Source organism: Heptranchias perlo, chromosome 8 (genome assembly GCF_035084215.1).
Source record: "Heptranchias perlo isolate sHepPer1 chromosome 8, sHepPer1.hap1, whole genome shotgun sequence".
NCBI classification, from domain to species: domain Eukaryota; kingdom Metazoa; phylum Chordata; class Chondrichthyes; order Hexanchiformes; family Hexanchidae; genus Heptranchias; species Heptranchias perlo.
The window spans coordinates 75462892-75487547 of record NC_090332.1 but is presented as its reverse complement, the minus strand read 5'-3'; the positions used below and the strand labels follow the sequence as shown (position 1 = coordinate 75487547).

The 24656-nt window shown below is 45.4% G+C and overlaps 1 protein-coding gene across 4 annotated transcripts in view; it reads right to left on the bottom strand.

Annotated features, from left to right (window-relative positions):
• The window catches only part of LOC137324719 (pleckstrin homology domain-containing family G member 1), a 185836-nt gene that overhangs the window by 63029 nt on the left and 98151 nt on the right, over positions 1 to 24656 (bottom strand). Inside the window, exon 1 of one of the 4 annotated variants that reach the window (XM_067989352.1) lies at positions 15782 to 15985. The exons of the other annotated variants lie outside the window; for them this stretch is intronic. The gene's annotated coding sequence lies outside the window, so the exon portion shown is untranslated. Of the gene's footprint in view, positions 1 to 15781; positions 15986 to 24656 lie in introns of those variants that run through there. 4 annotated transcript variants of the gene reach the window in all.

The window sequence follows — 24656 nt, the reverse complement described above, 5'->3', positions numbered from 1 at the left end:
TACGTCTACCCTATCGAACCCCTTCATAATTTTTTTAAGACCTCTGTCGGGACACCTCTCAGCCTTCTCTTTTCTAGAAAAACAGCCCTAGCCTGTTCAGTCTTTCCCGACAGTTATAACCGCTCAGTTCCGATATCAGCCTTGTAAATCTTTTTTGCACTTTCTCCAGTGCTTCTATATCCTTTTTGTAATATGGAGACCAGAACTGCACACAGTACTTAAGTGTGGTCCAACCAAGGTCATTTCTGAAGATAACTGGAGAACACTGAGCATTATTTACTGACATTAAACATCCACCCCCTCCACCACTGGTGCACTGTGGCTGCAGTGTGTACAATCTACAGGATGCACTGCAGCAACTCGCAGAGGCTTCTTCAGCAGCACTTCCCATCTGCCAACCATCTTGCTCTCCTAACTTTGAAAATTCCAGATAAGGTAGTGCAGCCGAAGACATTTGCTGGACACTAGGCTGGTGAATTGGAGCTCGAGAGGGGCCAGCCCAAAGAGGTTCCCATTGTTTGATTGAAGAACATCAAGTCAAAAAGTCCACTTGATCGACATCCATCCACCAGCTTAAATATTCAATCCCTTCACCACTGATGCACCATGGCTGCAGTGTGTACTATCTACAGGATGCACTGCAGCAACTAGTCAAGGCTTCATTGGCAGCACCCACGACCCCCACCACCTGCAGGTGCATGGGAACACAATCACCTCCAAGTTCCCCTCCAAGTCGCACACCATCCCGACTTGGACATATATCGCCATTCCTTCATCGCTGCTGGGTCAAAATCCTGGGAACTCCCTACCTAACAGCACTGTGGGAGCACCTTCACTACACGGACTGCAGCAGTTCAAGGCGGCAGCTCACCACGAGTTTCTCAAGGGCACCTCGGGATGGGCAATAAATACTGGCCTTGCCAGCGACGCACATATCCTAAGAATGAACATTTTTTTTTTAAATACCGGTTTTAGGCTTTACCCATCAGCTGCTTGACTTGTCAGTGAGACGCAGGCTAAATAGCCAATGGGTGGAGTATAAAAACATACAATCCACCACACTAGTGAGCAATGCTCAAGAAAGAGCAGTACTGGAACATTGACAGGGCACTAAACAAAACCAGGATCACCAAATCAGAGATTTTACAATTCACAATTACCCATCACTGCCAGGTCTGCTGATATTTAGGGAGGGGGAGGGGCAGCTCATTAACTCAGTTGCTTCAAGCACAGCTCAGAGGTGAGCGAGCAGCAGGAAACATGAATCACCTTCGGGCCACAGGTCAAAACATGAGTATATTTGGATTCTACTGCGTATGACAAGCCCCCAGCTGAACCATACTGTGCTCACCAGATTTTTTTTTACATCCACTTGAAAAGGCAGATTTAACATATCGTGCAAAAGATGGCACCTCTGAAAACGTAACGCGCAGCAGGCCCCGGCCCCCAGCCCTGGAGCGCAGCAGGCCCCGGCCCCCAGCCCTGGAGCGGGGCTTTGAACCCACAATCTTCTCACTCCAAGATGAGAGTTCTACTACAGAGCCAAATTAACATGTCTGTACTTTTCCCCTCTTTGTTTAGTCTCTTTGTCTGGCGTGGCTGAAATACTCACACGCAAATGCAATAACTGCTGCTGATAAACAAAAAACACAAATTACAACAGACTGGCTTGTGGAAGGTGATCCCCAAAACACTGCTAACTGTCCCTGAATCCAAGGTAACAAAGGATGCAAGTTAGAAAGAAAAGAACGAACTTGCATTTATATAGTGCCTTTCACAATCTCAGGACATCCCAAAGTGCTTCACAACCAATGTACTTTTTAAAGAGTGTAGTCACTGTTGTAATGTGGGGAAATGTGGCAGCCAATTTGCACACAGCAAGATCCACAACTTCCAAAATCCACTAGATTCTGGAAAGGACTCAGCAGATTGCAAAACCGCAAATGTAATGTCCCTATTCAAAAAAGGAGACAGAAAGCAGGTAACTATAGGCCAATTAACCTAACATCTGTCATTGGGAAAATGCTAGAATCAATTATTAAGCAAGAAGCAGCAGGACATTTAGAGACTCAAAATAAAATCAAGGAGAGTCAACAAGGTTAGAGGGATTTGGGTGTCCTCATACATGAAACACAAAAAGTTAGCACACAGGTGCAGCAGGTAATTGGGAAGGCAAATGGAATAGCGGCCTTTATTTCAAGGAGTATGGAGTATAAAAGCAGGGAAGTCTTGCTACAACTGTACAGGGTGCTGGTGAGACCACCCCTAGAGCACTGCGTACAGTTTTGGTCCCCTTATTTAAGGAAGGATATACTTGCATTGGAGGCAGTTCAGAGAAGGTTCACTAGGTTGATTCTAGGTATGGAAGGGTTTTCTTATGAGGAAAGATTGAGCAGGTTGGGCCTATACTCACGAGTTTAGAATTTTCACATCATTCACCTGACGAAGGAGGAAGCCTCCGAAAGCTTGTGAATTTAAAATAAAATTGCTGGACTATAACTTGGTGTTGTAAAATTGTTTACACGAGTTTAGAAGAATGAGAGGAGCTCTTATTGAAATATACAAGATTCTGATGGGGCTTGACAGGGTAAATGCTGAGAGGATGTTTCCCCTCATAGGGGAATCTAGAATTAGGGGGCATAGTCTCAGTATAAGGGGTCGCCCATTTAAGACAGAGATGAGGAGAAATTTCTTCTGAGGGTTGTGAACCTTTGGAATTCTTTGCCCTAAAGAGCGGTAGAGACTGAATCATTGAATATGTTCAAGGCTGAGTTAGACAAATTTTTGATCAGCAAGGGAGTCAAAGGACATGGGGAACAGGCGGGAAAGTGGAGTTGAGGCCAGAATCAGATCAGCCATGATCTCATTGAATGAAAGAGCAGGCTCGAAGGGCCAAATGGCCTACTCCTGCTCCTATCTCATGTTCTTATGTTCACAACCTTCTGACTCAGAGGCGAGTGCTACCAACTGAGCCATGGCTGACACGGTCATTGTACCCAGAGCTACCGTTTCAGTAAAATCTCTAAAGAACCCCCCCCCCCTACCCCGGTGTTACTGGGCGGTGTTGATTTATACTTCTGTTGGCCTTTCCCCCTCCTTCCTCAGGCTGGTGCTCAGGTCCACAGCTGCTGTACTTTGCCCCCCCCATGCAACCATTTCTTACAGGAGTGCAGATCATCACTCTTGGGGTGGGGGGCTATTCGGCAGCAGGAGGCACCACCACCAAGCCTGACCTGCCTTCACTCAACGTCCACATGCACACACTTTCCAGCATCTGGGTGGGGCGCCGGATCAGAAGCCGATTCGCCACACCCTCACCTGGGGTGCAGAAACAAACATCACTCCTCTTCCCTCCCTCCCCACCCTTCAATAAACCCATCCCTTCAGCATTTATTGTGCAGTTGTTTCCATTGCCCGATGTGAGTAAAGAACTTTTTGACAAGAGTCTCATTTTCTTCAGTATGGTCAAGCCAACACATTACATGAGGAAGTAGTCACATTAAAAGATTAAAGAGAAGGAAGAGTAAAGTGGTAGTCAATAGCGATGAATGATAATGACTGGAATTATGATTACAGCGGAGATTCAAAACTCGCCCAAAATTTTCTCTCTCAACCATCATCTTATTTTGCGTGGTACAATTCTCAACCTTCGAACAATAAAACACACCATTCACAGACGGCAGCTTTTAAAATAGCGAAACAGTCAGAATGGTTTAACTTAAAGCAAGTGTGTAGATTAGAGGGCTCACTTCAATCTAATAGAACAGCTCGATGAGCCTCAGGCAGCTGGTGTGTTAAAGTAGGGAAATCTCTGTATTCAACCGTGGCTCAGTGGTAGCACTCTCGCCTGAGTCAGAAGATCGCTCCCTCAGTTCTCTAGGTTCATCTGCCATCCGTCTTGCTCTCCTAATTTTGAAGATTCTAGATAAGGTAGCGCAGCCAATTACTTAAGCTGGTGAATTGGAGCTCTGCAGGGACCAGCCCAAAGAGGTTCCTATCATTTGTTTGAAGAACATTAGAAAAAGTCAAAAGAAAGTCCACTTGATCGGCAGCCCATCCACCATTTTAAACATTCATTCCCTCCACCACCGGCGGACCGTAGCTGCGTGCATTATCTACAAGATGCACTGCAACAACCCGCCAAGGCTTCATCGGCAGCACCTCCCAAACCCACGACCTCTACCACCTAGAATGACAAGGGCAGCAGGTGCATGAGAACACCATCACCTGCATGTTCCCCTCCAAGTCACACACCATCCCGACTTGGAAATATATCGCCGTTCCTTCATCGTCGCTGGGTCAAAATCCTGGAACTCCCTATCTAACAGCATTGCAGGAGCACCTTCATCTCTCAGACTGCACCTGTTCAAGGTGGTCCAGCACCACCTTCTCAAGGGCAACTAGGGATGGGCAATAAATGCCAGCCTTGCCAGCATCACCCACATCCTTAGAAGAATTTCTTTTTAAAAAAAAATCAATTCAGTCGTCCCCTCTGGTGAACTCACTATTCTTGGCGGTTTCAACATTCACAATCAGCTATGATGCCTCTTCTTTTCTGATCAAATTGACACTATTGCAATCTTTTGTCTTCCTGAAAAAAAATTCTCAACTTCAAACAACTGATCATCCTACTCATACATTCAGCCTTTGCCTCACTGCCCACCTGAACATTTGCACGGTCAGTATCCTCATAGATCTTCTGCCTCATTTTAAAAAGTCTGCCCATTGGTCTGGCATCTGGGTGGTGTGAAGCATCCCGAGCTGACTTTTCCTCTGCTCCTAGTTGTTTCTTTTTTTTTTAAGTCTATTAAAAGTTGCCAAACACGACTTTATGGAAAGAAGTGACAGCTGCCAACCAGTGACTGCTCCTCCTGGTTCCTTGCCAAAGCCATCCAATAACTTCTGCGAGGCCTCCTTGCTACACCTCTTCCGTTGCCATGGTGCAGCTGTTTCCTTTCTCTTTTTGGCTCACTTTCCTCCTCCGGCACTAATCTCAACAATCTTTGATGAAGAACCTCCCTGCTTTGCTTCATTTCGTTCCACCAGTGTGACTGATCAGTGGTTTTAACCCCCACTGATCTCTCAATTGGTCTGTGGCCTTTACGCGAAACAGGTGATAGTGAATCGGCAGCCCATTCTATACCCCACCCGATTTTCTTTTCCATGAAAAATGGGCTGCCGATTCGCTCTAGCCCATTTTGTGCTACCATTGAAAACCAATTTCAAGCCCCTGGTTTTGACGCTATCTTGCTAATCACTCAAAATCGCTGCCTCCAAATTTAATCGGTGCCCCGTGTTGTCTCAATCTCTGACTCCAACCCGCCTTTCCTTCTCCTGGTATTCATCACAACTCATTGTTCTCAGTTCAATGGCTTAAATGATTTTAGTTGATCAAGTTCCACTCCAGAAATTTCAGCACATAATCACTCCCTCAGTACTGCACTGGGAGTGCTGCACTGCTGGAGGAGACGTCTTTCAGATGAGATGTTAAACTGAGGCCCTGTCTACCCTCAGGTAGATGTAAAAGATCCCATGGGACTATTTTGAAGAAGAGCAGGGGAGTTCTCCCCAGTGTCCAGGCCAATATTTACCCCTTAATCAACATCACAAACAGATTATCTGGCCATTATCACACTGCTGTGTGCAAATTGGCTGAAGCACTTTGGGACATCCTAAGGTTGTGAAAGGCGCTATATAAACCGAAGTTCATTCTTCTTACAAGCATCTGTTGCAACCTCCAGTCCCCCCCACCTCTATTTTAACCAATACTGTTATGTTGGCCGCTCCTCAGAACCCTTGCCCCTCTTAAACTGCAGACATACCATCCTAAACGCTCTTGCCCTTCCCTACATCCTTCCCGTGTAGAAATCAATATTCAGTCTCTACTTCAACTCGTTCTTTCCCAGCATCTCAAAACCGTTCAATTCCTCCTCTCCTTCAGTATCTAATTCCGCTTACAATCTTCAAGTTTCTAAATGCAAGCTTGGGGTGCCCCAAACACTATTTCCCAATTTATCGCATGCCCTCTTGCTCTTTTCACATCTGACTGGTGTCTTGGATTGTGGCTCTTGACCTCTGTTTCCAATAAATAAAACATACAGCCCTGTGAAATCTCACTCGCTCACTCTGCTTTAAAAATGCAATCTATTTTGTCGTAAAAGTCACTCCTAAAAATAACTCCAGCTCTATTTGTGTAAATGGGTTTGCTATCGTAAATCTTTCAACTAATGGGGCCTCCAGATTGATGACCCCATGTCTCACCTGTCCACCGGACAAGCTGTTAACCCTATTATGCCTGTTCTAACAGTTCAGGGTCTGTTAACCAACACCCAGGGCACAATTCGAAGAGCAGGGAAATTCCCCAGGTGTCCCGCCCAACATTACTCCCCCAGCTGACACCACCTAAAAAGATTCAACTTGGTCAGTGGGACATTGTTGGTGCAGAAACAGCAGTGAAATTTACCTACATGCATCATGTTTGCCCAAGTGTCAGCCATGGTTCAGTTGGTAGCACTTGCTGGATTCAGAAGGTCATGGGTTCAAGTCCCACTACAGAGACTGGAGTACATAATCCAGGCTGACACTCCAGCACAGTACTGAGGGAGTGCTACACTGTCAAAGGTGCCGTCTTTCCAATGAGACGTTCACCTGAGAAGGTAGACGAGGCCTCAGTTTAACGTAAAAGTTCTTATGACGGCATAAGAAGAGCCGAGAGTTCTCCCAGTGTCCTGGCCAATATTTATCCCTCAACCAACACCTAAAACAGAGTATCTGGTCATTATCACAATGCTGTTTGTGGGACCTTGCTGTGCGCAAATTGGCTGCTGCGTTTCCTACATTACAACAGTGACCACACTTCAAAAGTACTTCATTGGCTGTGAAGTGCTTTGGAATGTCCTGATGTCATGGAAGGCGCTATATAAATGCAAGTTCTTTTTTTCCATAGCATTTCAACTCACCACAAAAAAGTAATGGTGTAAAACACTTTCAGATGCTTCGTTGTGAAGGTTGCCCTTTAATTCCAAGTGTTATTGCAAAAAGCATCACCTATTGAAGTATTGCTATTCTACCTCAACTACAACGTTTGAATGCAAAAACGTTCATCTGCAGCATTCTGGGTGAAGAGTCTCAAATAGAAACCTTAGCAGATAAAAACGGCCATGGGGGAATATCAATTCCTCATGATAGGAGAAGGTGACAGTCACGGTTTGGAATTCTTTAGCCATTTCTCATGGAAAGGATTTGGACAGGAGCTATATTAAGACGTGTGTTTTCTAAAAGGGGTTAAAGGCAACCCCATGCAGCATGGTCTGGTTATTCAGAGTCACACATCATACCTTGGCATTGATCTCTTGTGGGGGATGCGAGAGGGGCTTTTAAAAAACAGAATGTAGACAACTGTGGGGGTGATTTTAACCGAAGTTGCCGGGCGGGATTGGATGGAACACTTGTTTTACATCCCACCCATCAACTTCAATGGGCAGTAAAATCTGGCGGGATGTAAAACCAGCGTTGCACCAGATACCGTCACTATCCCAACAGGTGGGTTCGGTTAAAATTGACCCCAGAGTCAGTCAAAGAGCTGAACGGCTTTCCTGGGTGGTAGGACAGGGTACAAAGATTGTACTTGTAAGTGGAATGAGAGTGACAGACAAACACAGACACATATGTAGAGAGAGAGAGAGAGACACACACACACATTTGACTCCAAAAACTCTGAAACTCCCATTATTACTGCCCATGTAACATTAAGAATATTCACCACAGTGCCCCTCTCCATGGATAGCAAAATGTTTGCTAAATCCCCTGTGAATCACTACCCTATAAATAAACAAATTACATTTTTAGTGGGAAGATAACATTTAAATCACAGGATGTTAATTTTATTGAGCTGTAAAAGGCTGCATGAGCAGGCTCATTCCTCAAACTCCTCTTTAGGTCAGTATTGTGCAGCCACTGTGTGGAGGAACTCTGAATAGCCCCGCAATGCAGACGCCAACACAACACTGCAGTGCAGTCCCAGCTGAATACAAAGCACAGCAGTAACTAGGTAGGAGAAGATTGACCTTAAAAGTTGGCACAGAAGTATTTTCTGGAGGATGACATTCATCTAGGTGAATCGACAGAAGAATTTATTGGTTATATGAATTGCAGAAAATTGCCTTTTATTTTGCCCTCAAGTGACCTAGAAAGATCAGCGTTTGCAGGTTTTATGCTCAAGATGACAGGCAGTACTGCTCCCAAGGTTCTCCCACCCCTCCTAGATGCTTTCTACTTGTGTTCATATCTTGAACTTGCATTTATATGGCACCTTTCATGACCTCAGGATGTCCCAAAGCGCTTTACAACCAATGAAGTACTTTTGAAGTGTAGTCACTGTTGTAATATAGGGAAATGCAGCAGCCAATTTCTGCACAGCAAGGTCCCACAAACATCAGCGTGATAATGGCCAAATAATCTGTTTTAGTGATGTTGGTTGAGGGATAAATATTGGCCAGGACACCAGGGAGAACTCCCCATCTCTTCTTCGAATAATGCCATGGGATCTTTTACATCCACCTGAGGGAGCAGACAGGGCCTCAGTTTAACGTCTCATCTGAAACACAGCACCTCCAGGGGTGTAGCACTCCCCCAGTACTGCATTGGGAGTGTCAGCCTGGATTTTGTACTAAGGACTCTGGAGTGGGGCTTGAACCCACGACCTTCTGACTCAGAGGCAAGAGTGCTACAACTGACAATAGTTACCAGTTTTCATGGGAATTGCCTTTCAAACATATAGGCATTCATTATTAAAATAACATTTTAAGTAATAAAACTGTGCTTTTAAGACAAATTAAAGATAATAGTTACAACTGTCAATGTCACCACACTACCATGGAGAGACTTGCTCAGTGATAACTACTGTATTTTTCATAATGGAGAAATCTATTAAAGGTTTGCCTTCAGAGAAACAGAGCAGAGAAAAGCACCAAAAACAGAGAACCTTACACTTCCTTCAAACTCCTCAAAATTAACAGGCGGAAGGGGCAGAATGGCCTACTCCTGTTCCTATGTTCCAAAATCAAACTGCAAGCTTTTACAAAGAAGAAAAAAATCACACATGGAAATTCTCTCAGGATCTTACTCCCCTGTTAAAACCCTGGAGATGCACCAGAGACTGGATCACACATCCCCACACACGAACTCCTGCTGCCTCCCTTCTACATTCGCTCTCTCTCCCTCCCTCCCAGTGTTATGAAGATGCTCAGCTTTTCAACCTACGCCAATTGATCAGAGGATGGATCGATCGCTCTCACCCCACTCTCGACTCTGCGCTCAGCTAGTCAGAGTCTCTCTCTCTCTCTCGCCCTATTCTCGATAGTGTGCTCAGCTAGAAAGCCTCCTCAGGGCTTGTTTTAAAAATCGCCAGTAACAAGGATTGCAGAAGCATTGTTAACTGGTTTGGGAGATGAATAGACTGTTTTTCTCCCCTTCCCGTAGCTTATTATTAGGAAGTGACAAGTTGGGAGGAAGAGAGATTCTAACAAAGTAAAGAGAAACTGAATCCACTGGCAGGAGGGTCGGTAACCAGAGGACACAGATTTAAGGTAATTGGCAAAAGAACCAGAGGGGAGATAAGGAGACATATTTATACGCAGCGAGTTATGATGATCTGGAACGCATTGCCTGATAGGGTGGTGGAGGTGGAAGCTGACTCAATAGTAACTTTCAAAAGGGGAATTAGACATATACTTGCAAAAGGAAAAATTTGCAGGGTTATGGGAAAAGAGCAGGGGGAGTGGGACTAATTGAATAGTTCTTCCAAAGCGCCGGAAGGGGCACGATGGGCTGAATGGCCTCCTCCTGTGCTGTACGATTCTATGATTCACTCAGTCTGTTGAGACATACTCAACCACCAAAAGGGCCGCAAGGGGGAAACAATAAGATACATTCACTATTGAGCTCCTCAGCCTAGTCTATCGCTGGGAGGCCTCTATGTTTGGTATCACTTCAGCGAGTACAGCTCGTCACCACAGCCATTAAGCTGGCATACTCACTCCTCAGATTTCAGTCTCTGTGGAAACCTCGCCTTCACATCTCTTCAAAACATACATTGTAACTTTTTTTAAAATTAAAACCGTAGTCGACAGTGGCAATCAGTTGACTGGAGAGTCCGTCTCTCTCTCTCTCTCATTCCACATGGTGCTTTCAAACAAACATCTCAGCCAATAAGCAGCCTCCGCTGATCTGCTCCCAAACAAAAAAAAACACTATCGGATTTGGGAGGCTTTGTTCAGCAGTCTGCAGACACAAAAGGAGGGCATCAGGCTGGCTTGAAGTCGTGATGTAGCCGTTGCCATGGTGACAGGACTGGGCCAGCACTGCTGCAGCGGTCAGATACTATTTGGGACAGGAGGGAGGGTCACAGCATGGAGTTGCTCGGATTCACTGCAACTCTGTGTGCAATAAGGAAGAACAAACACTCCCAACTCCACGATTGCTGAGAGAACTCATTCACAGTGGCAAAGCAAATCAGGAGGCTCCCCTCCCCCGCCCCCCAATTGGTCAGTGAGAAAGGATGGTGCTGTGTTAAACACTTTTATAAATATTACTAACCGCTGTCAATTAGCTATGTTGTTATTTGCAAGGCTTTTTTTTGGGAGGGAGGGGAGAGGATGGATTAAAAATTGTGCGTTTTTCCCTGCTAGACTGGAGAGTAGGGGGTCCGACTTTCTGCATTGTGTTTGGGTGGGGGGCTGGAGGAAAAAAGGTTGTGTGTGTGTAATAATTTCCACTTGCCCCCTCTTCCACATTCTCCTTTGGTTTTTGGGAGGGATATTTGGAATTGACCATTTTGATTCCTCTCGATATTGCTTTACTCCACCAGTACTGTTTTGTGATCTCGATTCATAAGTTTTACGAGACATCTGAAGGAGCGCTCCCGAGGGAGCTTGCACATATATACATTCCCCCTGCAGTCAAATCAACCTAAACATTGGTGCCTTTTTGCAATAACTGACAAGTTAAAAAAAACATTTTTTTTGCCGCTATTCACACAAGACATGTTTTTACACATTTTTCCTACTCAAATATTTTAAATCTAAGAGTCAGGAAACAAAAATAGTAAATGAACATTAATACCAGTATTTAAAAACATGGTGTTGCCAAGGCAACAATGGCCTACACTTTCCTCACAGCTGAGCAGAGCAGTTAACAGCAGATAAATCTTGGGTACCCGACAGTCAGTCAGTAAATTAATACCTGACCCAATGCCAAAAACAGATGGACAGCTGTTTTAGCAATGTTAATCACACAGGCCAACGGTGACCATCTATATGCCTCTTTTTTTTTTGCATTTCTCCATTTCCCTTTCTCTCTTCCCTGGCGCTGGGATTTTCAAGTATTCTCTTGCAGCTATGGAGGTGGAGCTAGCCCAGCATCCACTGCAGAACTGAAAGGCCTCTATCAACGTCCTGTAGTTTAAATAGGGCTATTGATACCACTATGAATGCTGGGATGTCTCTCTCCGAAAGTTACACAAAGATCAAAAGCAAGAGAGAACAAATTACATTCATATAGCACCTTTAACGTAGTAAAAATCCCAAGGCACCTCACAGGAGTGTAATCAGACAAAAATTGACACCAAGCCACATAAGGAGATATTAGGACAGGTGACCAAATGCTTGGTCAGAGGTAGGTTTTAAGGAGCATCTTAAAGGAGAAGAAAGAGGCAGAGTGATGGAGAGCTTTGGGCTAGACGGCTGAAGGCATGGCCACCAATTCTGGCCAAAGAGGCCAGAATTGGAGGAGCGCAGAGATCACGAAGGGTTGTGGGGCTGGAGGAGGTTACAGAGATAGGGAGGGGAGAGGCCACGGTGGGCTTTGAACAAGAGGATCAGAATTGTAAAGTGGAGAAGCAAGAGTTATTGTTGGTACTGTCCATGTGAAGATCACGAGCCCGAGGTAGGACATTGAGATGTTACACACAACTGAATAATACGAGAGAGTTGGGCCCTGATTGCTAATATAGTGGGTACCATCACATCCAGCTGCTACATACATGTCAAACTCGCAAAAAGACTGACCGACAACTTCAACAAAGCAGACAATCCCAACAAAAAAAAACCGACAGCTCAAAAATATATAGCTGAATATAGACCTACGGCAGGTGAAAACAATGGTAGACAGAGTGCAGCGGGACACAGGTTTATGCTGCAGGTTTACCCAATATTCCAAGACTTTTATTGCAATGCTCCGTGATTTAGAAATTACTCAAGGGGTGCTGACAGCAGGAGAATTATTTCTATTGGGGGAAGTCCCCCTCAGAGCACTCCAATTTTTCACAGCTGATTTGATGCATTTATTGGCATTTTCAAAATAAACTGTAATTCTGAGTGCGAACTTCAGTAATAATTTAAGTAAAATGCATCACTAACCAATTTATTTCCAAACACTGGCAATTCTACAAGTACAGCAACTGGGGTTGTCAAATTAAACCAATTCATGCATCCAAGCTACAAGCAATATTGAAGGAATTAACACCTTCCACATAAAGCAGCCAGGCATGCCCCAGAAAGTTCTTTGAGGATATCTAACTTCTTCAGGAACAAAGACATCTGTAAGTGGGACTCTCAGAAACCATCAACTCATTTTAAATTTTTCTACCTCAAGTTTGTGCAACAATGGGAGAAAGTAGCTTCTGATAGATTGAGAGGCGGGAATGGAACCAATCAGGTCCTGCGAGGCTCCAGTCCCCACCTCCCAATGAACCGATGTTTTTTCCAACCAGTCAATTTTCCTCGTGAATCGCTGATGAGCTGAAAATCCGACAGGTGACAGGTAGGCTGCTGCTTTCAAATAATTAACGCTTTTCAACAGAAAGGCTGCCTTCGAGAACAGGAGCAGGTTCTTCGACAGCACTTCCCAAACCCGCGACCTCCACCACGTAGAAGGTGGAGGGCTGCAGGTGCATGGGAACACCATCACCTCTAAGCTCCCCTCCAAGTCACACACGATCCCGACTTGGACATATATTGCCGTTCCTTCATCATTGCTGGGTCAAACTCCTAGAACTCTCGCCTTGACAGCTCAGTGGGAGCACCTTCACCACTCATGGCATATTTTTTGCCCATCCCTTCGAGCGCGATGATTCACTCGCTGCTGCTTGTCCTCAGTACCGAACACAAGGGGCTCTCTTTTGTTTTGAGTGCCCAGATTGCTATTTGACTGTGGGGGCTCAAGCCGATCTTAATCAAAGTGTCAGTCATGGCTCAGTGGGTAGCACTCTCTCCTCTGAGTCAGGAGGTCATGGGTTCATTGTCCCACTCCAGAGCCTTGAGCACAAAATCTAGGCTGACACTTCAGTGCAATACTGAAGGAGTGCTGCAATGTCGGAGGTACTGTCTTTTGGATGAGACATTAAACCGAGGCCCCGTCTGTCCCCTCAGATGGACGCAAAAGATCCCATGGCGCTATTTCGAAGAAGCGCAGGGGAGTTCTCCCTGGTGTCCTGGCCAATATTTATCCCTCAACCATCACTAAAACAGATTGTCTGATCTGTATCAAATTGCTGTACGCAAATTGGCTGCTATACTTCCTACATTACAACAGTAACTACACTTCAAAAGTACTTCATTGGCTGTAAAGCGCTTTGGGGTGTCCTGTGGTTGCGAAAGACACTATAGAAATGCAAGTTTTTTTTTCCTTTAAATCCTGTCCTCATCCACTCACATGCACTGGCAGCAGGGGTCACCAGCCAGTGATGAATCCGGTACCCTGGGTCAATATGAGTTCCTCTTCACTGCTCTAACACAGATTAGCTAATTCATTGCTGACCTGGGATGCGCACATACATTAAATTTACTTCCATTTTATCAGAATTACCACAATGTCAGTTTTATCCCCAGAGAGAAAGTTAATACATTATTGGTACAGGTTATTCCCTTCTAGATGCTTCCCACAAGCGTGTAATTAATGCCAGTTCAATCTTACTCACGTGGTCCCTATGTTATGAAATCCCCAACACCTACATTGACTAGGTGGGTTTTGAATAATCCAAATGTGAGCCATTCTCGCAATGGTTTCAAATAATCCTCCACCCCTACAGCATCCTTCTATCATGTCCTGGAAAGAAGTGAGCCCACTATCCAAAAAATTTTGAACTGAAAATGGTCAGCATCATCTTGAGCCAAAGCCCACACACAGGGTTGTTTTTTTAAAAAAAAACAAAAGAAGTTTTTCACCTCCCAGTGGATATAATGTGATATTTGGATGATCCCGAGCATTATTGAGAAAACTGCCTCAGTCAGCTTTGTAGAATGTTCCAGCAGAACATTCTCAAGTCTCTGGAGTGGGACTTAGGGTTGAGTGTGTTACCCGCTGAGCCACGGCTGATACCCAATTGGAGCACCTTCCAAAGTGTTTGCAAGCCAACAAAAAAAAGTGATAACATAAATCCCATCAAATCAATCATTGCAACAACTGGATACAAAAGACACCCAGCAATTCCTCCCAAAGGTTTAGCAGGCAGTCTTTAATGTTCATTAAGGTTGTACAAGTTTTATTTCCCCCTTATAATGCATTTCCTGCATCATACAGCCACTACAAAACTGGCAGAGAACTGCTCTGGAAGCCAAGACAGGACACTTGTGCGTCACAAGAGATCACAGTCACTTGGCCCAATCATGGATCAGGGATGCAATGTAGGTACAAGTTTATTTAGGACAACAGTATATAGCTTGAAACAGGAGTACATCAGGCGAGAGCCAACAGATTAGCTCAGATCCCAGACCAAATCAATTGCTGGCAACAGGCTCCGACCGTCCGATTTAAATGGTATTGACATCTTGGAATAGGTTTCTTGGCTTGGTACGGGATGCAAAGTTGAGTCGATTGCAACCGCAAAGTGGTATCCGATACAAGTGGGGGGCAGGGTATTTATTAAACATTGGCGACTTCCTGCTCCCACCTCCCTAACTACCCCCCAGTCTGCGAGGGAGGGATTCCTAGGCGTACCTCTTGTCCAGACTCTTTTTCCTCCCAGTCACCAGATTGCGACTTTGGCAGTGAGTCCACCTCTTGTAATCTCGGGCAATGTGGATGGAACTCATCGGCAGACAGTTTGTCATCAATTGAAAGAAAGTCTCTCCAATATAAATAAACATTTTTGGGGGGGGGGGGGTGGGGATGTGTTGGGAAATGGCCAGACCTTTTCTCATTGCAGGAAGATATGGCGGGGGGGGGAAATAGATAAAATTGGGTTAACAGTTGGGTTGTAGCCCGACTTGGAAATCATTTATAACCAAGGGGGAAATCGGCTACAAGAAACACACCAAAGATTAGAGTCCTCATCAATAAGACCATCTAAATAGTTACGCATCTGAACAGTTATCTTTTATATATTCATGTTTTCAAGTTAAGCTGCTCACAACACACAAATCCTGAGTGTTGGACTCGCCTTAAACTGTACCAGCAGTCAGATGTATGTATTAAACCAAAAAAAAATTGTTCGATCAATCCATGGATGTCACCCACACACTAAAAACAATCTCCTAAAATCCAGCCCCTTTAATTGTTCAGCCATGCAACAAGCCATCCATCTGCTGGATAATAAACCCAAAATAAGGGGCAATTATTTGGGCTGGGTGCAAGCAGGGGGCAGCTGCTGGTACTTACCAGCTCACTGCAAACCTTTAAAAAGGAAATCAGATTCAAGATCATGTTCATCCACTCAAACAGAATGATTAAAAAGTGCAACATGGACACACACACACACACACACACACACACAATGACTGCTTACCCTGTGGACTGGCCTCCCTGCAACGGTTTAAGTCTGTATTCCTTGGACTTCAAGATGTGAAGTATTACATTGCTTTGTGCTTCCAATTCAATAGCACATCATCAGTTTTCACTCAAGGAGAAAACCCTTCATGGAGTCTCCCCATCCAGCACAGTAACTCCCAACAGCGAGAGAGTTTTCTTCTGCCGGGTCTGTTTGGAAGAGATGCACGTCACAGAATGTGCAGCAGTACTCAGCGCAGTCTTCAGCCACAATCGACCCGCAGCTAACTACTGCCGCTGGTCAGAAGATTAACGATCAGCCAAGGGCCATCAGCCGCATTTTAAATTTAGGCAGGAGGCTCCAGTTTTTGCTGATAACACAAGGTGGCAGTTTGCCAGCACTGCAGGCAGCATTTCTATTCAGGACACATTCACCGCAAGAGCATTTAAAGAGCCCCCAACACTCAACGATCTCTCCCTTTCATTGCCATCTGCATCACTTTCTACAGGCACCAATTTAAAAAGATAAAGCTACCGTGCGAAGAAATTGTATCACTAGTCGTACAATCCTTGGAGACTCATTCATTAGGCAGTCAGCTTGGCTAAGTTAGTAGCACTCTCGCCTCCAAGTCACAAGATCATGGGTTTATGTCCCACTCCAGAAACTTGAGCACGTAATCCAGGTGGACTCTCCCAGTGCAGTACTGAGGGAGTGCTGCACTGTCAGTGATGCAGTCTTTCGGATGAGACGTTAGGGCAGACGGGGCCTCGGTTTCTCAGGTGGACGTAAAAGATCCCGTGGCACTAATCGAAGAGGAGCATGGGAGTTCTCCCCAGTGTCCTGGCCAATATTTATCCCTCAACCAACATCTAAAACAACTGATTTTGTCATTTATCTCATTGCTGTTTTGGGGAGCTTGCTGTGCACAAATTGGCTGCCACATTTCCTACATCATAACACCTACTACACCTCAAAAAGTATTTCATTGACTGTAAAGTGCTTTGGGGTCCTGAGGTCGTGAAAGGCGCTATATAAATGCAAGTCTTTCTTTTAGGCTGATGGTAGAAAATTGCACAGTTGTACAAAGGCTGGCAACTTTCCAGTTACTTCAATGAGGTTCTGGGCTAACTCACTAACACTTTATGCCCACAATTCTCCAAACTTGGAAGGTGGGGAGAGGGAGGAAGAGGGGGATGTATAAGGGAAGAATGAAATGGAGTCACGATGCATAGGAAGACAATTAAAGAGCAGGTTAACCAGGACCATGCTATCCAACATGCCGGTGGCCATGTCTCACTTGGAGCAGGTAAGCTTTCCAGGCCTGCAGCTGTAGAAGAGGGGGTGGGTGCAGGATAGCAGGAAGAGATTTCAAGAAAAGATAGGAGTTTGTTGTTTTCACACTCTTCCCTTGGAGAACAGTATGAAGTAGTGGACGGATTCGCAGGTTGATCAAATGTCTGGCAGGCCATGACGTGAACGCTCCCTCCATGGCCGTAACCTTCTTTACACCGGCCAATGAGGTGATTAGTCCTATATGGCGGGAGGGTTTTATGGGCTCCCACAACTTATATGATGAGGGGGTGCCACCCACACCCACCGGACGCGAGTATCCCACTGGACGTGAACTCAGAATTCAGAGCCGGAGACTGTCTGGAGCAGGGCTTGAACACTGCACCTTCTGACTCAGAGGCAGGAATACTACCACTGAGCCAAAGGCTCGCTCCAAGGCAGAAGGGCAAAAGAGAAAATAAGTACAGGGGAGGTGGAATGGAAAAGGATTCCTAGCTCCCAGTCACGGCAACACATAGCAGGAGGTTTCCCTATTATAAACCGCTATAATTATCTTATGACCACAAGACTCATTGAATATATTAAACATTAATTTATAGAAAGCAAATATTGCAATGCACATGTGAATTATACAAATATATGCTGAAAATTACTCTGTACCCATTACTCAGTTTCACAATGAACGAGCTTAGCTTCACACCAGCTGTTACTCATTACCTGCTCGCATGCCACACACTTCATAAATTAACTTAATTCCAATTTGAGAAGGGTTATAAATAAATGCACAAACACATCATTAAAACAGCCAAGTGAAACGCAAATGGAGGGTGACTGGTGGTACCCAGGAGGCGAGACAAGGAGAGCGAGTGGGAGGGGTACCCGGGAGAGGAGAGGATGGGAGGAGAGCATAAGGTACCCAGGAAGGAAACAAGAGGGAGAGGTACCCAGGAGGGGAAAGGATGGGAGGAGAGTGTGGGGTACCAGGAGGGGAGGTGTTATGGAAGGAGGAGTATTAAAAGGCTCAGGTACTGACTAGCACTGACCAATTAGGCAGTAGAAATCCAAAGGGGGAAGGAAGTTGATCCTCAGGATTAGGCATTAGGGACTATGTACGATCAAGTAAAGAGTGGATTAAAACTGGAGACGCAGCAAGTTTCTCACGTGCTTGACCCTGAACATAGTCTGTTTGGGTTTCGTGTGATGTGTTGACGTTGTATCACGAATTCCATGCTGGAACATCTCAAAATCTATGGGGAGGGGGAAGGGTGGCATGCCAAGGGGTTGGGGGGGGGGGGGGGGGGGAAGAGAAGAACGTCAAATACTTTCATGAAATGGTTTCCCTTTTAAAAGTTGCCACGGTATTCGCATCACCTGAAAAAGGTCTTCCACTGACTTTCAGACACCTCGTTCTGTTAGCTCCCTCTCCATCGCCTTGTGCTGTCCACACTTGGCCATTTATCAAAAAGAGCTGGGAATGAACTGGTTTGGTAAAACATTTTTATTTGTTTCGCTGACCTAGATAGATGGAGTGGTTTTTAAAAATGAGGACTACTAAAAATAAAACCTTTTCACATCTCCCTCCTCACCAGGCCTCATTTCTATCTGCCCGACTTTTCAAGAAGTCAGTTTTTGAATTTCAATTAAAGATGAGTCAATACCTCCTCATTTTTTATGAAAATTTCTATAATTACATGCTTGGATTATCAGCAGGAAACAGCCAGGGCATGATTAGAATGTACAATTTCTACATGAATAAAACAAAATTTACAAGGATGATACTAGAACTGAGAGGGGACAGCTATCAGGAAAGACTGAACAGGCTGGGGCTGAGGGGTGACCTGATTTGGGTCTTTAGAATCATAGAACGTTACGGCACAGAGGGAGGCCATTCGGCCCATCGTGTCCGTGCTGGTCGAAAAGAGCTATCCAGCTTAATCCCACTTTCCAGCACTTGGTCCGCAGACCTGTAGGTTACGGTACTTCAAGTGCACATCCATGTACTTTTTCATGGAGTTGAGGGTTTCTGCCCCTGCCACCCTTTCAGGCAGAGAGTTCTAGACCCCCACCACCCTCGGTGAAAAAATTGCTCCTCACCTCCCCTCCCCTCCAATCCTTCTACCAATATCTTTAAATCTATGCCCCCTGGTCACTGACCCCTCTGCTAAGGGAAATAGGTCCTCCTTATCCACTCCATCTAGGCCCCTCAATTTTATACACCTCAATTAAATCTCCCCTCAGCTTCCTTTGTGCCAAAGAAAACAACCCCAGCCTATCCAATCTTTTCTCATAGCCAAAATTCTCCAGCCCTGGCAACATCCTCGTAAATCTCCTCTGTACCCTCTCTAGTGCAATCACATCTTTCCTGTAATGTGGTGACCAGAACTGTACGCAGTACTCAAGCTGTGGCCCAACTACTGTTTTATACAGTTCCAGCATAACCTGCCTGCTCTCATATTCTATGCCTAGGCTAATAAAAGGAGAGTATCCCATATTCTTTTTAGTCTACCTTATCCACCTGTCCCACTGCCTTCAGGGATCTGTGAACATGCATTCCAAAGTCCCTTTGTTCCTCTACACCTCAGTATTCTCCCATTTATTGTGCATTCCCTTGCCTAGTTTGCCCTCCCCAAATGCATTACCTCACACTTTTCTGGATTGAATTCCATTTGCCACTTTTCTGCCCACCATTGATATCTTCCTGCAGATTTCCTCCTCACTATCAATCACATGGCCAGTTTTTGTACCATCTGCAAACTTCTTGATCATACCCCCTACATTCAAGTCCAAATCATTTATATATCACAAAAAGCAAGGGACCTAGTACTGAGCCCTGCGGAACCCCACTGGAGACAGCCTTCCAGTCATAAAAACACTTGTCGACCATTACCCTTTGCTTCCTGCCACTTGCCCTTGGATCACATGGGTGTTTACTTTTTTGACCAGTCTGCGGGACCTTATCAAAAGCCTTGTTAAAATCCATGTACACTATATCACGTGTTACTCTCATCTACCCTCCTCCTTACATCCTCAAAAAATTCAATCAAGTTAGTCAGACACGACCTTCCCTTAACAAATCCATGCTGACTGTCCTTGATTAACCCGTGCCTTTCTAAATGACGATTTAGGCTGTCCCTCAGAATTGATTCCAATACTTTGCCCACCACTGAGGTTAGACTGATTGGCCTAAAAGTTACTCAGGCTATCCTTGTCTCCCTTTTTAAACGATACATCATTGCAGTCCTCCAATCCTCCAGCACCACTCCTGTAGCCCAGGAGGATTGGAAAATGATGGTCAGAGCATCTGCTATTTCCTCTCTTGCTTCTCTTGACAGCCTGGGATACATTTCATCCGGGCCTAGCGATTTATCTATTTTCAAAGATGCTAAACACTTTAATACTTCTCTCTCACAATGTTTATCCCATCCAATATTTCACACTCCTCCTCAACTATAATCTCTGCATCGTCCCCCGCTTTTGTGAAGGCAGACACAATGTATTCATTAAGAACCAGACCCACATCTTCCGCCTCCACTCATAGGTTACCTTTTTCGTTTCTAATAGGCCCTACTCTTTCCTTAGTTATTGTCTTGCTCTTTAATGTATTTATAAAACAAATGAAGTGGTTCGATAGGATAGACATAGAAAATACATGTTTCCAGTTGTTGGGGGGGGGGGGGTCTCTTATTTTTATGGCTCCTAGTTTTAATCACTAATAAATCCAATAAGGAATTCAGGAGAAACAACTTTACCCAGGAGAGTGGTTAGAATGTGGAACTTGCTACCACATGGAGTAGTTGAGGCGAATAGCTTAGATACATTTAAGGGGAAGCTAGAAAGGAATAGAAGGATATGCTGATAGGGTGTGATGAAGTAAAGTGACTGGAGGCTCATGTGGAACATAAACACCAGCATAGACCAGTTGGGCTGAATGGCCTGTTTCTGTGCTGTAAATACTACGTAAAAATATATACTGAGCTCCTGCTTGAGAACACTCAAAAACCCAACTTGCTCACTGATGTCCTTTGGGGAAGGAAACCTGTCGTCCTTATCCAGTCTGGCCTATATGTGACTCCAGATCCACTTGGGTTGCCAACCTTCCTGGAATCTTCTGGAATTAAAGATTAATTTCCTATGAGCAATCCAGGGTTTGGTTGGGGTGGTGGCGGGGGGGCGGTGGAAAGGGAAAAAGAGAAACATGAATTTATCCCTTGTAAACAATTTTACAACACCAAGTTATAGTCCAGCAATTTTATTTTAAATTCACAAGCTTTCGGAGGCTTCCTCCTTCCTCAGGTGAATGATGTGAAAATGAAATCCTCGAAATGAAATCGCATTTATAATTCACAGAACAATGCTTGGTGATTACAGACAGTTTTTTCAACTCCCCGTTGCCAAGGCAATCAGTATGCAGACAGACAGGTGTTACCTGCCAGGTCTCAGAATATACAAATCACCAAAAAAACAAAACAAAAAAAAAACAGAGATAGAGGGGTAGAAACATAGAAAAGACAGCAACTGACCCGTTATATTAAAAACAGATAACATTTGTTCGCTGGTGGGGTAACGTGTAGCGTGACATGAACCCAAGATCCCAGTTGAGGCCGTCCTCATGGGTGCGGAACTTGGCTATCAATTTCTGCTCGACGATTTTGCGTTGTCGTGTGTCTCGAAGGCCGCCTTGGAGTACGCTTACCCGAAGGTCGGTGGATGAATGTCCATGACTGCTGAAGTGTTCCCCGACTGGGAGGGAACCCTCCTGTTTGGCGATTGTTGCGCGGTGTGCGTTCATCCGTTGTCGCAGCGTCTGCATGGTCTCGCCAATGTACCATGCTCTGGGGCATCCTTTCCTGCAACGTATGAGGTAGACAACGTTGGCCGAGTCACAGGAGTATGAACCATGCACCTGGTGGGTGGTGTCCTCTCGTGCGATGGTGGTATCTGTGTCGATGATCTGGCATGACTTGCAGAGGTTACCGTGGCAGGGTTGTGTGGTGTCGTGGACGCTGTTCTCTTGAAAGCTAGGTAATTTGCTGCGAACAATGGTCTGTTTGAGGTTGGGTGGCTGTTTAAAGGCGAGTAGTGGAGGTGTGGGGATGGCCATAGCAAGGTGTTTGTCCTCATTGATGACATGTTGAAGGCTGCGGAGAACATGGCGTAGTTTCTCCGCTCCGAGGAAGTACTGGACGACAAAGGGTACTCTGTTGGTTGCGTCCCGTGTTAGTCTCCTGAGGAGGTCTATGCGATTTTTTGCTGTGGCCCGTCGGAACTGTCGATCGATGAGTCGAGCGTCATATCCCGTTCTTACTAGGGCGTCTTTCAGCGTCTGTAGGTGTCCATCGCGTTCCTCCTCGTCTGAGCAGACCCTGTGTATTCGCAGGGCCTGTCCATAGGGGATGGCCTCTTTGACGTGGTTAGGGTGGAAGCTGGAAAAGTGGAGCATCGTGAGGTTGTCCGTGGGCTTGCGGTAGAGTGAGGTGCTGAGGTGCCCGTCTTTGATGGAGATTCGTGTGTCCAAGAAAGAAACTGATTCTGAGGAGTAGTCCATGGTGAGCTTGATGGTGGGATGGAACTTGTTGATGTTATCGTGTAGTCTCTTCAGTGATTCCTTGCCGTGGGTCCATAGAAAGAAAATGTCGTCGATGTATCTGGTGTATAGTGTTGGTTGGAGGTCTTGTGCAGTGAAGAAGTCCTACTCGAACTTGTGCATGAAAATGTTGGCGTATTGGGGTGCGAATTTGGTCCCCATGGCTGTTCCGTGTGTTTGGGTAAAGAACTGGTTATCGAAGGTGAAGACATTGTGATCCAGGATGAAGCGGATGAGTTGTAGGATGGCGTCCGGAGATTGGCTGTTGTTGGTGTTGAGTATTGATGCTGTCGCAGCGATGCAGTCATCGTGGGGGATACTGGTGTATAGTGCCGAGACGTCCATCGTGGTGAGAAGTGTTCCTGGTTCAACTGGTCCGTGGGTACTGAGTTTTTGTAGGAAGTCTGTAGTGTCGCGACAGAAGCTGGGGGTTCCCTGTACGATGGGTTTCAGGATGCCCTCGATGTATCCAGAGAGGTTCTCACACAGGGTTCCGTTGCCTGATACGATAGGACGTCCGGGTGTGTTGGCTTTGTGTATCTTTGGGAGGCAGTAGAAGTCTCCCACGCGGGGAGTACGTGGGATGAGAGTGCGTAGGATGCTTTGAAAGTCTGGATCGAAGGTCTTGATCAGTTTGTTGAGCTGGTGGGTGTGTTCTTTGGTCGGATCTGCGGGTAACCGTCTGTAGTGTTCCTGGTTGTCCAGTTGTCGGTATGCTTCTTTGCAATAGTCCGTTCTGTTCTGTATGACTATGGCTCCTCCTTTGTCCACTGGTATATTCTGAGACCTGGCAGGTAACACCTGTCTGTCTGCACACTGATTGCCTTGGCAACGGGCAGTTGAAAAAACTGTCTGTAATCACCAAGCATTGTTCTGTGAATTATAAATGCAATTTCATTTCGTCACCTGACGAAGGAGGAAGCCTCCGAAAGCTTGTGAATTTAAAATAAAATTGCTGGACTATAACTTGGTGTTGTAAAATTGTTTACAATGGTCAACCCCAGTCCATCACCGGCATCTCCACATGATGAATTTATCCCCAAATGGTTTGGAAACAGAACAGGCCAGAGTCTGCCTCTGCTTTACTTATGAAATAACAAGGACCATTCAGAGCTCTGTACATGAATCCAAGCATTTCATTTTTCTCTCATCCTCTCATGAAGACGACTCCTCCTGACAGGACACAACTTCACGTGAACAACTCCTGCACCTTGCTCAGGCAGTCCTTTGTCCTGCACGAACCTACCCGACGAGCAATGGCAGGCTATTTGACTTGGACAAATGTAAGGAGTCGCACAACACCAGGTTATAGTCCAACAGCTTTATTTGAAATCACAAGCTTTCAGAGCTTTGCTCCTTCGTCAGGTGAAGGAGCAAAGCATACCTGGGCAATTTTCCACATTGTCGGGTGGATGCCAGTGTTGTAGCTGTACTGGAACAGCTTGGCTAGAGGCGCAGCTAGTTCTGGAGCACAAGTCTTCAGGACTACAGCCGGAATGTTGTCGGGGCCTATAGCCTTTGCTGTATCCAGTACACTCAGCCGTTTCTTGATATCACATGGAGTGAATCGAATTGGCCAAAGACTGGCTTCTGTGATGGTGGGGATATCGGGAGGCGGCGAAGGAGCAAAGCTCCGAAAGCTTGCGATTTCAAATAAAGCTGTTGGACTATAACCTGGTGTTGTGCGATTCCTTACATTTGTCCACCCCAGTCCATCACCGGCATCTCCACATCATATTTGACTTGGAGAGGAAGGATGACATACGAACAGGAGTAAGCCATTCAATTAGATTATGGTTGATCTGTAGCTTAACTCCATTTACCTGCCTTGGTTCCATAACCCTTAATGCCCTTACCTAACAAAAAAAAAAAATCAATCTCAGTTTTGAAATTTTCAATGGATCCCTAGCCTCAACAGCTTTTTTTTTGGTGGGGGGGGTGGGGGGGTGGATAAAAAAAAAAGTTCCAGATTGCCACCACCCTTTGTGTAAGGTGCTTCCCAACATTATCCCTGAACGG